Source organism: Micromys minutus (assembly GCF_963924665.1).
Source record: "Micromys minutus genome assembly, chromosome: 3".
Taxonomy (NCBI): Eukaryota; Metazoa; Chordata; class Mammalia; order Rodentia; family Muridae; genus Micromys; species Micromys minutus.
In genome coordinates this window covers 66,780,025-66,797,020 of record NC_137972.1, presented here as the reverse complement: position 1 = coordinate 66,797,020, position 16,996 = coordinate 66,780,025, and the positions used below count along the sequence as shown (strand labels likewise).

Below are 16,996 nucleotides of genomic sequence, written 5' to 3'. Positions count from 1 at the left end.
TTTGAGAAGCCAGGTGGGCATGCTTTCTTTACCTGCTTGTTTTCTGCATTGAACGAAGGCCTGGATTAGTCCTGTCTGGGTGTGCCTAGGAGTCATGAGCTGGCAGGCTTTGCCCGAGGGTGCTTGGGCTGGGTATCGTGAGCTGCTCTTTTGAAACAGTATTCTGATAAGCTGAAGAACCTGCTCTCTGGGGTGATCTCTGACTTTGGAGACAGAAGGTTCATTTTTCTTGTTGAAGGATTATTCATTTGGCTTCGGGACCACTCATTAGTGACTTTAGGACCAGGGGTGTGAGGGCACATATATACTTTAATACCTGCCATCCAAACAGACTTATGGACACTGTCATTGTCCCCCTCCAAAGTCTCTCAAGGTGTGGGATGAGCCTCTCCCCTCTTCTACCTCTATGCACAAGCGATGCTAACTTTCATTCTGATAGTCATCTGTCTTCCTTGTCTCCTGTTCCACGGAAGCAGATCTCTTGGGAGTGGCTACAGTCTAGGGCTGGTTAACAGCTTCTGATTCCAGTGTCTGCCCCTCAAGCACGGCCCCAGTTTTCCTGTGCACTCTGTGTCTCAGCTCCTGCTGCTCGATGGAAACTTTTTAGCCCTTATTATAGTTATCGGAAGGGTAATAATATTTCTGAAAATTTGAATTGACCCATTTTTTTATTCTTCCTGGGAAGCATGTTACTGCGTGTTGTGCCAGCAAAATAAGGGCGGCTGGTTGTTGCTTTGGGAGAGGGGCAGCGTCTATCTAGAACAAAGAACTCATTACTCTGCCTTGAATCCCAAAGCTAACTTTCTTGAGTCTCTAGAGAGACAATTGCCATGAAAAAACAGGATTTTTTACAAGGCAAAAAAGAGAATATTGTTACAGAAAGTTTCCTTTGTATATTGAGAGCAAAGATAGAGAAGGGTTGAAAATGGTTTTATTCGTAAGACCCGTGATGGAAGGAAAAGGTACGGGAAGTAGGAAGAAAGAGAAGGAGCCTTCTACTAGGTCCACACAGCAGACAGCAGACAGGTAAACAGCCATCAGCAGAGACTCTGACCTGCTACACTCTTCATCCTATTGTAGGAGCCATAAGGTATCTCATGGGTGGGACATGCTAAGCCTTCTTCTGTGCAGGATAGTAAATACTTTAGGCTTTGTAGGTTGTGGGGAATTCAGTGGCAACTATTAACTCTGCTGTTGCAATGAGAAAGCAACCACAGGCTGTGCATAAGCAGATGAATAGCCAACACTTAGAAACACTATGTGTCAATCAAGCAGGGCAATGAGGCAAGTGTTAGAATTTGTGGGCCTCGGCTCAACATCTCTAGTTCTAAAATTTCTCATGAACTGTATGTACAAGAATAATATCTGGAGTTTCCATATTGTGTGGTACATGTTGAAGATAGATTAAACCTCCTTTTTCAGGGTCTAGCCTGGTGAGTCCACTGACCCTCCCTTTTCCCATTCTCCTCAAGCCACACGATCTTGCCTGGGTCACACACCAGTGTTTCTGCCTAGTCTGGCCACCCCTGCCTGTACCACAACCAATCTCTAGTCCTCCCAGACTAGACCCAACTGCTTCTGACCTTCTACTCTCAAGCCACATTCAACCTCTCTGCCTAGTCAGATCTACCACCATGCTCTAGACTTGTACCAGAATTCACATCCACACATCAGCCTACACCCCTCTGCCTACCTGACTTCATCCCACCATTGCCAGCCCCATGGTCCAATGTGCCTTCACATCCTCTTTTCTGCCTCAACCCACTCTCTCCATATCAGACACAGAACTAACAAGTCTACATGTCCAGATCTCATCACAGAAATACAAACAATATGAAAGACCAAGCCACACATCCTCTCCAGAGCCTGCTAGTCCCATAGACGTTTTTGCCAATGAGAATTCCTAGATGAAGCCAAGGACACAGACTTTCAAGAACAATCACGAACGTCAGTCAACACAGAACTCAAGAAGGTTTAAGAAGACACAAAGGAACATCTCAATGAAACAAAAGGAAAGAACTTGGGGAGAGTGAATGTCCAAGTGGTGGTCAAGGAAACAGACACAAGGCTGATGGACGTGACGTAGACAGTCCGGGACTTGGAAGTGGAACTCAGTGGTGATGGAAACAGTGAAGAGGAAACAAGATGGAACTGAAAGACAAACAAAACAAAACAAGTAAACCCAACATCTAACTAGGAAGTTTAAAAGGAAGTATTACAAGTAGAATGAATTAAGCAGAAGATAGGACATCAGAACCCCAAGATTAAGTAGAGGATCTATAACAAATAAACAAGGAGGATAAAAAAATTAAACCGTAGGAAAGGAACAAGTAGGAAATGTGGGACATCATAAAAGACTTAGTCTTCAAAATACAAGTAGGGCTGAGGAAGAAGATCATAGTCAAAAACTTCTCCAAGCTAAGCCAATACACATCATACAGGTACAAAAGCCACACAACACACCAAATAGACAACACTGCAAAAGAAAATCCCCAGTGTGTCATAGCTAAAACATTAAGTATACAAAGCCAAGAAAATATACTGAAAGCTGTAAGAGAAAAAAGCACAAGTTACATGTAAAGGTGAAACCCCCTCATTAACAATGGCTGATTTCTCAGTTTGAAGGTTGGAAGCCATAAGAGCCTGGAGCAATCCATCATTCCAAGTCTTAGCCATGAAGGCCACTCTAGACTAATATGGCCATCAACATTATCTGTTGTAGTTGAAGTAGAAAGAAAAACTCCACAAAACGAACAGCCTTAAACAAAAAAAGTCAAAAAACCAAATCTGCAGAAAACAAATATGAAGCCGTAATTATTAAAACAAAGTACCACTGAGAACACCAACATCAAAACAAAACAAACAAAAATTAAAACAGAAACCTCCCCATCACACAATGATCAAGCTTAACAGAAACATTTCAATAATCACTTCGATGGCCTCAGTTCTACAATCCAAAGACACAAACTGACTGAATGTATATCACATCCATTTTCAACAAGAAATGTGTTCTACTGCATTCTGCCTCTCTGCCAGGGGTGTTCAGAAACCACCATCACACTGGCCTGGAGAAGGCAGAGCAAAGTCCCAAAAGGGGTCTCCACAGTCTGTTTTCCTTTGGGGCATCAGATGAAGGCCGTGGTTTCCACTCTAGGTGAAGGCCTTTCCTGTGGCAATCTTAATGAAGCACTTCTCTGAGACAATCCTTGCTTGTTCATATTGCTTTATTTATTAGAGGTGGATGTGGACACATACAATTTATTTGGGGTGACCCAGGGATTATATACCTCCTGGGGTAAGGGTGTGAGAATCCCCATAAAGGGAAGGTCATGAACTGAATGCTCAATGCTATTTAGATACTTCATTAGCATGGAGAACTCCAGGTACAATGTTACCTGACTGAGTAAATGTGGTCCTCTCTGGTGGTGGCCTCAGAGTAGTCACTGGAGTCTGGGAGGGGGCAGCTCCTACTATCTCAGAACTCAAGCAACCTCAAAAGTTCCTATGCCTGTCTGGTAGCAGGGTCCCACATGCCGTACAGAAATATATCTTAGCTTTAAAGCTAGGCCACCTTAGATAAAAAGATGGCTGCAGTCACTCTAATCAAATGGGACTAGGAAGGAAGCAGGTGACCGAATAGACTTCAAACTAAAAATATTCCATAGAGATAAAGAGGGACGCTTCATTCTGATCAAGGGAATAGTAGACAAAGAAGACATTACTGTCCTTAACACATACATGTGTTAAGACACATTGCATTCTTTGGGCAGTCTGGTGGACCAATTTCATAAAAAATACTACTAGATACAAAGACACAGTCTAATGTCAACTCATCAGCAGCAGCAGTTTCAACATACGGCAGAGAGTCCACTTTCTCTGATGGATAAGCCATCTAGACCAAAAGCAGAAAATCATCAGAACCATTGAAATCGGTCCTACCCAGCATCACGTGGAAGCTTTTCTAAAATAGATCACATCCTGGCACACAAAACAAATCTTCACAGATTCAAAAAGATTGAAATAACCCAGTGTTATCTGCATGCAATGCAATAAAACTTAAAGTTGACAGGGGAAAAAAATCCTCTAGTAAGTACACAAACTCATGAAGATTGAACGCCCCATTATAATGATGAATAGATCAAAGAAGAAATTGGGAAAGGGATAAAACTTAACTGAACTAAATGAAAATGAGAGCACAATGCGGCAGAGTCTCCAGGACCCATGTCAGCTGTCCTGGGAGGGGAATTTATGGCTCTAACTGCTCACTTTATAGAGTCAGAGAGAACACAAATAAATGACCTAATGATGAAACTCAAAACTTTGGGAACAAGAAGAACAAGCCAAACCCAAATCCACTTGAGATCAAGAAATAATAAAAGCCAGAGCAGAAGTTACTGGTACAGAAACAGGGAGCAAATGACAAAGAATCAATGAATCTCTGAGCAGGGTTCTTGGAGAAGATTGGCAGCCCCTGGGCCCAACTCCAGAAAGAAAGAGAGAGGTTAGAAATGAACCGGATCAGAAACGAACAGGAAAACATTACAACAGACACCAAATTCAGGATGCCATAAGGGACCACCGTTAGAACTTGTAACCCATTTAAATCTGGATATCTGAAAGAAGTGAGTGTGTAGATTCAGACAAACCACCTGAAGCTCTTCCATTCAAATCTTCAGACATGAGTTCATAGCCTAGAGTAAGGAAGCTCGGAAAGTAAGAATGGACCATTGCTCGTGTGAGGGGTCAACAGAGAAGGGAACAGCAGGGTACTAGTGCTTTTCTGATGGCTGAAATGGGAAAGGTGTGGGTGCTCTGATCCTGGAGAGAGACAAATACAGAGGAGGAAGAGGTACGAGCAAAGACTGCTGTTGAATATGGTCTTGGATATATATATTTGGCTGGAAGGCTTTCCATAGTTAGTCTCATATGTTATGGGTCTGTCTCGGTTGCTGAATTCTTGTTTAATTTTTCTCAGATGAGGAAGAACATGCTACGTTAGTTTTTCTGGGTCTGGGTTACCTCACCCCATATGGTCTTTCTGGTTCAGTCCATTTATCTTCAGGTTTCATGATTTCATTTCTCTTCAAGTGTGAATGGTGTTCTGTGGTGTACATGTATCACATCTTCATTATCTGGCTTTCAGGCGAAGGACAGTTTGTTTCCGTTTCCCAGTTACTGCAATCGTATTGACAATACCACAGCTGAGCTCATACTTGGGCTTGGACTGTAGGATGTTGAGTCTTTCTGGCAGTGTCCTGGAGTGATACGCTGGGTTGTGTGGTAGGTTTACTCTTAGTTTGGGGTGATTCTCCACACTGATTTCCACAGTGTCTGCACAAGTGCAACCCCATGGACAGTGAATGAGGGTTCCCCTATCCCTACACCCCCTCTACCGAGTGTTGTTTGCCATTCCTATTGGAGTAAAATGAGCCCTCAGGTTGTCTGGATTAGCATCTCCCTAGTTTCTCTGGAGGATGATCACTTTTTCGAGATAACCCTTAGCCATTTGTTTTCTTATTTTGAGAACTGCCTGGTTCATGTCCCAAACAATTTTTTTTTCAAATGAGTCATTTGTTTCTTTGATTCTTTTTCTTTGTTTCTTCTCTTAATTTTTGAGTTCTTTATATATTTTGGATATTAATCCCCTGTCAGATGTGTAGCTGGTGAGGAGTGTCTCCCATTCAGTGTGCTGCTTCTCTACCCAGTTCCTTTAGCTGCACACAAACTTTCTAGTTTTGTGAAGTCCCACTGGTCAGTTTTTGGCCTTATTTCTTGAGCAAATGTAGTCCTGTTCAGGGCTACACCTATATCATGCAGGCCTAGCTTGCCGTCTCTCAATTTCAGTGTTTTCGGTTCCACATTTAGGTCTTTGACCCATTTAAAGTCAGTGTTGGTGAAAGGCAATGAAGGTGGGCCTCTCATCTCTCCTGTGTACGTGGACACTCAGTTTCCCCAGGAGGGTTCTCTGCCCATGCCTCAACAAGGAGTGACAGAGGCATCCTGTCACCTTGAACACAGCTGAGTGAGACCTAGTGTTAGACTTCTGACTCCCAGACCTGTGGTATGAAACAGTTGTGTGACTTTGAAGAGCAGCGGGAAAGGGATATGGATGAGAAATTTAGGGGGATACAGGGGCACACAGAAGACAGTAGTTTTTGTCCTGGTTGCCCAAGCATGAAATATGAACAGTCTAGCTAGGCTTTAGCCTGGTGGAGCCCAGGTCTGCTGGAATCAGAACAGACAAGGGGCTGTCGCCGCAGCCTTACTTCTAAGGACGGTCTCAGATGAGAGCTATTGAAGTGATGTGGTCATGGTGTAAGCAAATCGGGACAGACATAAAGTCTGATATTGTTTGTGGCCTTTGGGACATCGCTTGTAGAGACTCACACTGTCTCATTCATGCCTTTCAGTGACCCGCCGAGGACTGAGTTGGTGCCTTCTGTATGTTCGAAGGTTAGATATTGTCAGGTGTATTCCCCCTGGGGAGATGTGTTCCAGGAGAGGGTTGTGGGTGGTTGTGCAGAGAATGAAAATAGGGGATTGTCAGGGTTGCCTTGGATGGTGATGTAGGGAGAAGGGTATGGAGCCTGGGTATTGGGTACCTAGTTGGAGCCAGGGCCATGGACATAGTCAGCAGTGCCCACTGTGTGTGTTTGGAAATCCACGAGGCTTCACATGTTCCTTCCTGGTGGTCCTGAATGCTCCAGTGGAGTGGGGAGGCATGCCAGCAGCAAATGAATCTCCCTCTGCTGAGCCATGAGGGTGGAAAGAGGAGGATCAGAGGGCTGGCAGCCTGCTCCTTCCCAGGTGTCCCCAACCCATGTCCCTCCTGCTTCCAAGTTGTGGGTGAATTTACAAGGGAATCAAAAAAAAAAAAAAAAAAAAAAAAAAAAAAAAAAAAAAAACCACTTGGCCCAGGTGGATGGTGAAGAAAGTTTGTGGAATGTGACATTTTTATGGAGCCTAGCTGAGAATTCAAAGGCCAGATATCGAGGTAGGGAGATGTCCGAGCATAGAGGAAGAGCTCTGGGTAGAGGAGGAACCTGTGGTGGATGATTTTAGATGTGAAAGATGAATTCTATGGGATAACCAGGTGCCTCCTGGATGACTTTCTCAGAAAGGCCCAGAAGAAATCTCTTTCTACAACTCTGGGCAAGGATGCTTACTGAGAACCTTAAGGGAAGCCCTGAGATAGAAGTGTTTTCTTTATCTTCCTGTGCTCTGGGGACTTGGGGAAGAGCTCTTTCCTGGAGGCACTAGTATGCAATGGGCTGTCCTGTTTGTGATCAGCTGTGTGTTGGCTGTGATGAAGAGACCTAAGCTCTAGACGGAGGAGGGAGGTCAGGAGGGAAAAGGAGAACAGAAGAACAGGGCATCTGTCTGCTCCAGCTCTAAACTGACTGGAATGTTTGGCTGAAATGGCAGATCTGGAAAACAGATGTCTCCCTGTGTCCATGGAGTTCCTATCCAAGGTCCTCAAAGGATTCAGACCCTAATATATATACTATGATTGTGCGCTCTCTCTCTCCCTCTTTCTCCTTCCCTCCGTCTCCCTTTCCCTCCCTCCCTCTCCCTCTCTCACTCCCTCATTTTCCCTCCCCCTCAACACACACACACACACACACACACACACACACACACACACACACACACACACACACACACCACACACACACACACACACACACACACACACACACACACACACACACATACACACACGATAAGGCTTAACCTACAAATTAACCATAGTGAAAGATTAAAAAACTTTGAAGGTATCTAAGCATGCCCTTCAATTTGTGATACTCCTGCCTCTGCCTGGAACATCTGTAATTACAGACCTGTGCCACCAGTCCTGACTAAAGGGTCATAAGTAATATTAATAAAATGTCAAAATAGAACCACTATGACACTAAAATGAATGAATGTTGCGGCAATGTGCTCTTTCACACCCTGGTAGGATACCATCTTGGAGGGCGCTGACCTTAGTGAGGGCCAGGAAACCATAGAACACCAAAATTCAGGTAAGGGGGGAATGTGTGGGTTACCAGGCAGGGATGGTGGCTTGTGGCCCAGATGATATGCCTCTGCACAGTGTAGAAGTGTGGCATATATGTACTAAGTTACAACTCATTGTGGGTGCTACGGTTGATTTCTTTCTTACAATAACTAAAATTAACATATTATTAGCATATATTTTTTGGGGAGGGTGAGAGTTAACTTTCTTAATTTTTTTTTATTGAAAAAAAAGATCTGCTATTCAGGTACAAGGAGTGTAAAAATGCCATGTGCTGGCTTCATCCAGCCTAAGTGACCCCCAAGGGCATTGAGAAGACAGAGAAATACCTCTACAGCATCTCAGGAGAAAGCCAAGCGATGCTGAGCCACTCGATGAAGAACCAAAGCTCCCTCCTCTGAGATGTGTTCCCATAGATTACTGCGAACATGCTCCCAGACCCAGTGTCTTAGAACCGTGTTAGCTACAAGCCATCCACACTCTCGCATGGGCTGGGAGGGTTTGGGGATCCCCAAGCCCTAACTGAGGAGCTGGGGAGGTTTAGTGGCTTCTGGGGGTGGGAGAGTCAGTTTTCTTCTTGGTCGTGGCTTCCGGTAGGTTGATCAAGCTTCACTGGGTAAACCTACACCAGGAGTATATGGGCAATAGAAATTGGACTCAGGAGGTTATTAAAAGCTAAAAACGACATGCACGTGAGGGTAGGTAGGTGGGGTGGGCCTGGGAAGAGTTAGGGAGGGGAGTTGGTGACTATGGTCAAACTACAGCATGTAAAGTCCCCAAAGGGTAAGTGTTTTTCACAAGTGGGTTAGAAGACAGTCTGCCCGTGTCTATCTTTTCACTGGCCTGTACCATGGCATCTCCCAGCTCACTCTTCTTCAGAGTGTGTATCTCATCCAGTTCTGAAAGTCTTCCTGGCTCTCTATGGGACATCTGTAGTGGCCAGTGGATTTTCCTTCTCATTGTTAGTATATCGCCCCTTGGAAATGTATCCTGAAAGGAGCTTCTTGCAGGTTTCTAGGAGGGTTGCTTGTTTGAAACATTGTTCAGAACACATCAGTAGGTCTCTACAGTCTTCAGACCAGCAGCAATAGTAGCAACAGCAGCAACAGTGCTGATTGAACAACCCTTCCTGGACTCTTCCCTACTTAAGTCCTGGGATGTGCCTTGCTTAGTCTTAAGCAGGGTTTTTTGGTCAGCGACTCGGGTTTTTAATCTTCTTCCTGAGAAACTGCACTACCTGGTTAGATGTATTTGTCTTTGTTACTAATACAAATGCCACAAATATGTAGGTTTTGTATGCTATTGTGCCAGAATGTCTGTCACCTCAGTATTTGTCAGAGGAAGTGGCAAAGAGACTGATCAATGTGTGATGTCCTTTCTCCCTTTCTCTATCCCTTGTCCCCCTTCCTTCCCCTCCCTCCCCTCCTTGATATCTCTCCTTCATTTCCTTTTCTTTCTTTCTTTTTTTCCTACCTCCCTCCTCCTTTCTCTCCCCCTTTCTCCTCCTTTTCTCTCCTTGCTTTCCTTTCCTCTCTTCCCCCTCCCCCTCCCTGTCTCTTCCCACCTTTCCGTTTACTGGGCTTTCTGCCTCTTTATACATGCCCCAGTTTAAACCTGGCATTTTGTTCTGTTCATGGTTTTGTTAAGTACTTCAGAAAAGCTCTCTGGGTGCTCTTGACTAATGTCTCTTTTGACTGTATCTTTGTCAGCTGGGACTGTGATCATCTGGGGTAAAATGCCTGATGCCTTCCTTACTGAAGTGACGGGCAGCCTCTATTGGCCAACTGGCCCTACATACAGGCAGATGGGCTGGGTCTCTCCAGTGCTGTTCTGTGCTGGCTTCCTACAAGGTGTTGGCCTCCAGCAGAGCAGGAGACACAGGAATACCAGGCAGAAGGGAAAAGCCTTTTCCAGCCCAGTCTCAGAAGTCCCATGATGTCATTTCCTCTCTTGGCTGGAGCTGCCCACACCTGAAGGAGGGAACACGGACCCTCCTCACGCCTGGCCTGTGGAATCGAGAAGCATTTGGTGGGCTCCACCACCATGGCCATCAACAGAGCACATAGTTGACCACACATGGTGATTATTACATTCTTTGTACATTACTAACTTAAAATTTTTTATTTTACATTATGTATATGGGTGTTTTCCCTGCATGCATGCCCTTGAGCCTAGTATACACAGAGGTGGTAGGTCTTAAACTGAAGTTACATACAGATGGTTGGGAGCTGCAGTGTGGATTCTGGGAATTGAACCTGGATCGACTGGAAGAACAGCCAGTGCTCTTAGATACTGAACCATCTCAACAGCCCCAGACTGATCATTTATATGCCACAATACAGTTTCCCAAATCCTTCTAATATTTTTAATTGGTTTGCAGTAAATTTATGAGTTATTCTAGAGAGAATTATTAGCTTTACAGTTCTGAACCTTTCTCGAGGAGAATATTATTATTTTTCATTTAATTTCACATTTGTCTCCTTTTCATTTCTGCAATGAAATATATAATGATGGATAATCTATAAGAAAAGGTTTATTTTGCTCTCACAGTTTTGAAGGTGAAAAGTCCAGACATTACGCTGTTCATTCTGGTTCGGTTCCTCCGGCTGCCTCATATCATGGCGGATGGCACTGTAGTGTTTTGAGAAGAGATCATGTGATAGAACAGGAAGCAAGGCCGGGTATGGGGGATGGAGGTGGGGGGAAGGGAGTGAGGAGGTAAGGGGTGTGGTTGGCCTGGCTAGGTCTTTTGTAATAAGTCGCACTTAAGAACTGACTGAGATCCCTGAGCCCTTCTTAGGCAGCTCATCCTAATGACAGCCTGAGGCTCTACCAGCTGAAGGTCCCTTGGCCTCCTACCATGGCCACCCCTGGACCCAACTGTATTAGTTACTTTTCTCCATGCTGCGACAAAACGAAGGACAAAAGCGCCAGAAGAAAGGAAGGACGGACAGATGGAGAAGGAAGGATGGAAGGAAAGAGAGGAAGGAATAAAGGTTTATTCCAGCTCACAGCTTAAGAAGGGACACAGCCCATCATGGTAGGGAAAGCACAGCAAGGAGTTCGAGGCAGGCTAGTCACGTGGGTCTGGAGTCAGGAAGTAGGCTGCTGACCTGAGTGGAGTGGGACCACGAAATCTCTGGCCAGTCTCCGGGAAGCCACTTCCTCCAGCCAGGCTCCGCCTTCTGAAGGTTCTGTAGCTTTCTAAACAGCATCACCAACTGGGGACCATGTTTTTACACGTGTAAGCCTGTGGTAATTTCACTTTCAAACCACAGCACCAAGCTTCTGAATCACAACCCTTGGAGGACATATCATCCTGCATATATTAGAATATTATTACAATTATTATATTGCCCAGTTCTTATAGTTTTGCTCACATAGGACACGTTCTTTTCAGGTGTTCCTGGAAGTGGGATTTTTTTTTTTCAATCTCTCCCAGTGGGGTTTCTAACTGGTTTTGCTTGCTCATAGGAGAAAGATAACTTTCACATTTTTTAGTCAGTTTAATGAAGACTCTTTTTTTTTTTTTTTTTTTTTTGTGGTTTTTAGTAATGTAACTTGTCATTTACCAGGGATAATAATAATGACCTTTTATTTCCATTTCTTGTTATCACAGATATTTTGTTTTTTTTTTTTTCCTGTTGGGCCATAAACCATCTACTTTTCTTTCTTTTTTTAATTACCTTGTTATCTCCATTGTGAGTACATGTATGTTTGTGCACGCATGTGTGTGTGTGCGCGCGCGCACACACACACACACACACACCCCCACACACACACTCATGTGAGATATGCATATCTGGATGGATCATGGGAGTGGGTTATTTCTCCCCCAAAGCGCATTCTGAGAATAGAACCTGGGTTGTCAGGCTTTTGTGGTAAGCTCTGTTAACCTGCTGAGCTATCACACTGGCTCTATACTTGCTTTTTAATTAGAATGTGTTTGTATTCTGGTGGATGCAAAGTCTTCAAAATTTTTATAGTTTTGCTTTAAAACAAAACAAAACAAAAGAACCAATTAGCCCATGGCTAGACCAAGGAAGTAACAGTTGTCACAGAGCTTCAGCTCAGCATTTGCATGAGAATGTGAGTTGCTTTGGTAGCTGTAGTGACTTCATGCCCAGATAACAAACCTTCCACTGAGCTCCTGGGAGCACTTCCCAAGTGACTTTACACTATTTCCAGTGCTGCTTAGCTGTGGGTGGAGTGAAAGAACGTTTGCTGAGTGAGTTCTCATACCTGGCTCCTTGACCTCAGCTGTCTCCGTGAGGGCTAGTTCATTAGCTGTTAAGCTGACTGTCCATTTGCTTTTCTCTAATTTGTTTCTTTTTTTAAGTGTCAGGGGAGAATGAGGAACAATGACTTTTAATCTGTTCTGATAGACTCAGTGCTGTGACGGCTTTTCCTCTCTGAAGGATCTTGTGCGTAGGAAGGAAGGATGTACGTTCTTCCTGTGTTTGCTTCCATTTCCCCCTTTTCATTCTTAGAGCCGATTCTACCCCAGCTCCACATGAGGATCCTGGTGAACTTAAGCCAGTTACTATACCCCACTCAAAGAATGAGCTCGCCACCTAGATTTCAAGACCCAGAGGAAGTTTTCAGAACAGACACAACTGTCTTCTTTAGGTTGTGACCATCATTATTGGTCATGATTAGAAGAGCCTAAGAGGGATTGTGTGGACCACCAGACTAGAGGCAGAACAGAAGGTGTAGAAAAATCACGACTCCAGTGACTCTGAGCTCCTGGTCCAGCATTGCCCTGACAACAGTTCACATCTAAGCTTGTCAACCTGAGAGCCAATGGGTTCCCTTTATTGTATCGAGCATGGTCCACTGTTATATGCATGCAAGTGAGTTTAGAGATAGAGGTGGCTCATTACGGACTTCCTGTAATGAAAACTACAACTCATTTTTATCTGCTTCAGAACATAATTGTTTTCCTCTCAAGCAAACTGAAACATAGCAGATAGAACTGGGGTCTCCTTCTTAGACCCCAGAGCTTCATTACCCTCTCGTCTCTGATAACTTGACTAAGTTGGTATAGCTGGTCTAGGTCTTTCTGGTTTTGAATGTGTGATGCACTCAATACACAGGTTATTTTAGATGAACACAGTTCTTTTTAAATTGCGCTAGAGCACACACAGTCTGTCCACCACAGGAAGAGTGGAGCTCAACACCACAGACTGGCTAGGGCACCATTTCTTATGCCTTTCGTCTGTTCCCATGCCTCCTTCTGAGTCCGCACCTAGGGTTCCCATTATTCCCTCTCTCACTCCTGTCTTCCCTCAGCTGCCTTCCATTTGTAGTCATTTGTTTTCCAGATTCCTGCTGGTGACTCTTAGCATCTTCTGGTCCTTTCTATTAGCCCCCTCCCGCTGCCTTCCACCTTGTGTGGCTTTGACCTCAGAGAAGTGGCTTCTTTATTTTACCTCTTCAATGCTGTGGGGTAGGGCTTTTCTTTGTGCATTAGAATAGTCGGTTTGGGTCGCGTTTGAAATGTTCTATTCAAAATTTCTAGTACCAAGTTATCCCACAGTGTGTGGTATCTGATGCCACATCTGACAGTCTTCGTTTGTCAAGACAGCATGGTTTTGTGGGAAAGGTGACAACAGCTTCATCGGGTTGGGATTCTTGTGAAATGTTAATGTCTTGTAGTGAAGCAGAAACGTCACATGGATTTTTTTCAGGTTCTTGATTGAGCATATGATCTTCTCAGGTAAGCCTGGTTGACAATACCATTCCTAAGCATCAACAATGCTTGGGGTCTATTCAGAATGGAGATTATATTTATAGTGTCCACCTTGGCTATTTGCAGGAAAAATACAACTGCATCTGCATTTGTGGTTTCTTTCTTGGTTTACAGTTACGCATAGTCAACTACAACCTAAAACAAACAAACAAAAACAAAGTGGAGAGATACAGGGATAAACTCTTTGTTTTATGTTGTATACCATTCTGACTGGTGTGATCTCATGCTGTCTGTCTAGGGCGTGGGTTGTTCCTTTGTACATGGTTTCCACATGGTATATACTATCCACCCATTAGTCACCTGGTAGTTGCCTTGTTTAGCACATCTGCTCTGATGCTGCTATAGTGTCTCAGCTCCTTTCACAAAGTAACTGGGCACTGAATCACAGTACCTACATCATTCATTCCCTCTCATCACATATACATTGTATCCTCTGACGTCAGCACAAGGGTGCTATGCAAAGGAAGAAGAGTGGGGGAGAGGCCATCTGCACATAATTTTAATTATAGAGTACTGTAATTGTTCCATTGTATTATTAATTTTTGTTGCTGACCTATTAATGTGTCTGGTTTATAAATTAAGTTTTAGTGCACACATAAGTATTTATGAAAAGCAGTCTGAATGCCTATGTCAGGAGGTAGTTTGGTGTGAAAGGTGCTTTGAGGCATCTGCTCAGGGCTGGGGAATGTGTTCTCTGATGATAAAGAGGGAGTGTGATGTCGGCGGGAGAGTTTGTGGTATGTTAATAATAAAAAGTAGCAGACAAGGTGGTCATCGGCAGCTGTCTTGTGACAAAAGTCTCTTGGCTCATGGCTGTAGCACTACTGTGAGTCACCCTCACTTGAAGGATGCTCTTCCAGGAAGTACTTTAGAAAAGGACATGCCGTGGTAGCGCTTCCATGAAAGCTCCAGCAATAGAAGCTACATTCATCCCCATATTCCCACTTTCTTCTTCAATGCCACACTCTTTAAAAAAAATTAAAATGTTAAAGACAGGATCTCACTATGCTGTCTTCCTGGCCTGGAACTCACTCTGTAGACCAGGCTGACCTCCAACTCAGAGAGATCCACCTGCCTCTGCCTCCCAAGTGCTGGGATTAAAGGCGTGACTACCAAACCCAGCAAACACCGTGTGTTTGAGTGCTGAGCTTTCTTCCCTCGTGTTCCCGTTAGTGCTTTAGATCCTGCTGGTAATCTGTGCTCATGATCTTGACCTTCTCTGCCTTGTCAAAGCATTCTGGAAAAAAAATCACCAGATGCCCTGCCTTGCCTCTTTGGCTAATCTGAGAATTTCACCTTAACCCTAATTGCACTCTGTGTTTGTGGGAAATGAAACAGCTGTTCAGGAATGCCAGCTGGAACTTAGCAATGGAAAATGTCTGCTGATGGTCCTTACTGTGGATGTGGTCTCATCAACGCAACCTGACTTAAATGTGTTACGAGCTTCCCAAGAGACCTGGCAGCTGATGCTTTAACTTCAGAACTTTGCCACATGAAAGGCAGCCTTCTGCCCACCCTGTTATGCCCAGCCTTAGTGCATATCACAGTGTTAGCTTGTTGGAGGTGTTTAATGGCACCAGATTCCACTCCACGCATCGCTGGTGCAGACAGCTACCTCTCGCCAGAACCCTCTTGCCTGGCTAAGCGGGTGCACGCACACAACTCTTTCTCAGTTTATCCCTCTGCTTGTCAGATAGCAGATTTCTTTTGACATTGCTCGCATGAGGCACCTCAACATCAGAGTGTTAACATGCGAAGAGAGGCAGCTTGAGAGGGGAATGCAGAACGGGTCCTGGTGTCGCCATCCTGCTTGGAGGAAGGTTTCTGTCATCTGTCTGCTGAAGGCAAAGCCTAAGATTGTTCCTCTGTGTGGCACCTAGAGCAGGTCTCACCCCCCCCCCCCGCCCCCGTCCAGTGACTGTTTTAGCTTTCGTTAGTTGAATAACTATGCACTTATTTGGAAGGATGTATTGTGGTCCAGTGTGCATGGAACTCTTACGTCACTACTTTTAAGCGTGTTCTTCAGTAGTCTCTTCATGCTGTTATCGAGCCATCACAGCCAACTAACTACTAGGATACTTTTCATCTTGCAATTTGAAACTCTGTCCTCCCATCCCCTCCTTCCCCAGACAGCCTCTATTAACCACCCTCCTACGCCCTCCCTGCCTGTGCAGTGTGATTACTGAATTATTTCTTGTCAAGGGCTGATTAGCCCAGAACGAGGACATGTCCTGCATTAGTATCTTGCTGTCCAGTTAAGCATTAAAACCTGTGATTTCTTCTCTTCTCAGTATTACTTGGTTTTGTAAAATCATTACATTTTAAAGTCTTATTTAGCAATATTCATATGTAAATGTAGAAATAAAATTATTCACAATGACTTTTTTCAGCTCTAGGGATTGAAGTCAGGGCCTTGCATGTGTAAATGGACTACCACTATACCAAAGTGAAATATTACTTATGGATTTTTTTTTGTTTGTTTGTTTTGAGACAAGGTCTCTCAGTGTTAAACTAGACCCCAAGTGATTGGTCCTCTTGCCTCAGTTTTTCCAGAATCTGCAACAGAGGTGTGAGTCTCTGTATCTAGCTGCAAAACCATTTTGAATAAAACATTTGGTCAGTATAAATTTATATAAGATAAATAAAAAAGTGTAAATACCATATACACAGTTATATTTAGTAGAATGTGCTTTGTAAATCGGTCTAATTAAGCTCAACCTCATTTGAAGAAACGTCAATTGAAGAAAAAAAATCTGAGACGTAGCGAGAAATACAGAATGGTCCCAGGAGATGTCTGGGCAAGTCAGAGAGGGGGATTTTGTGTGAGGACTGAGTATAGATTCCCACAATGCATGCAAACAAGGATCTAGAACATATACTTTGAGAGTATTTTAGTGACATAGCCAAAGCCTGTTGTGTCAGCCCCCTTCTGTGTGATTTAAAGACAGGAGATATGGAGGGATTTTCTATTGTCTTTCTTTGGCCTGAGATGTGCATGCGGTTTCTGAAGCCATAGTTTTGAGTTTCCAAAAGACTTAGACTTTCCCCTCGTCAGGTTTCTGACACCAAATGGCTTGTGCGATCACAGAGATAATGCTTTGTGTCTGTGTGTGGTATGTCCCTGGGAGCAGGGGTTTGCACCTCTGTCCACGGGCACAGTGGGAGGCCTGGGCCATCCACAAGTATTAATGGCCACAGCCACAGCTCACAGTGAGTCACAGAAACTG

General features: G+C 44.2%; 1 protein-coding gene across 1 annotated transcript in view; it reads left to right on the top strand.

The window, feature by feature from the left end:
• ENTREP2 (endosomal transmembrane epsin interactor 2) overlaps positions 1-16,996 on the top strand; it is a gene marked incomplete at both ends in the record, with an annotated part of 385,859 nt that overhangs the window by 15,097 nt on the left and 353,766 nt on the right. The window lies entirely within an intron of this gene.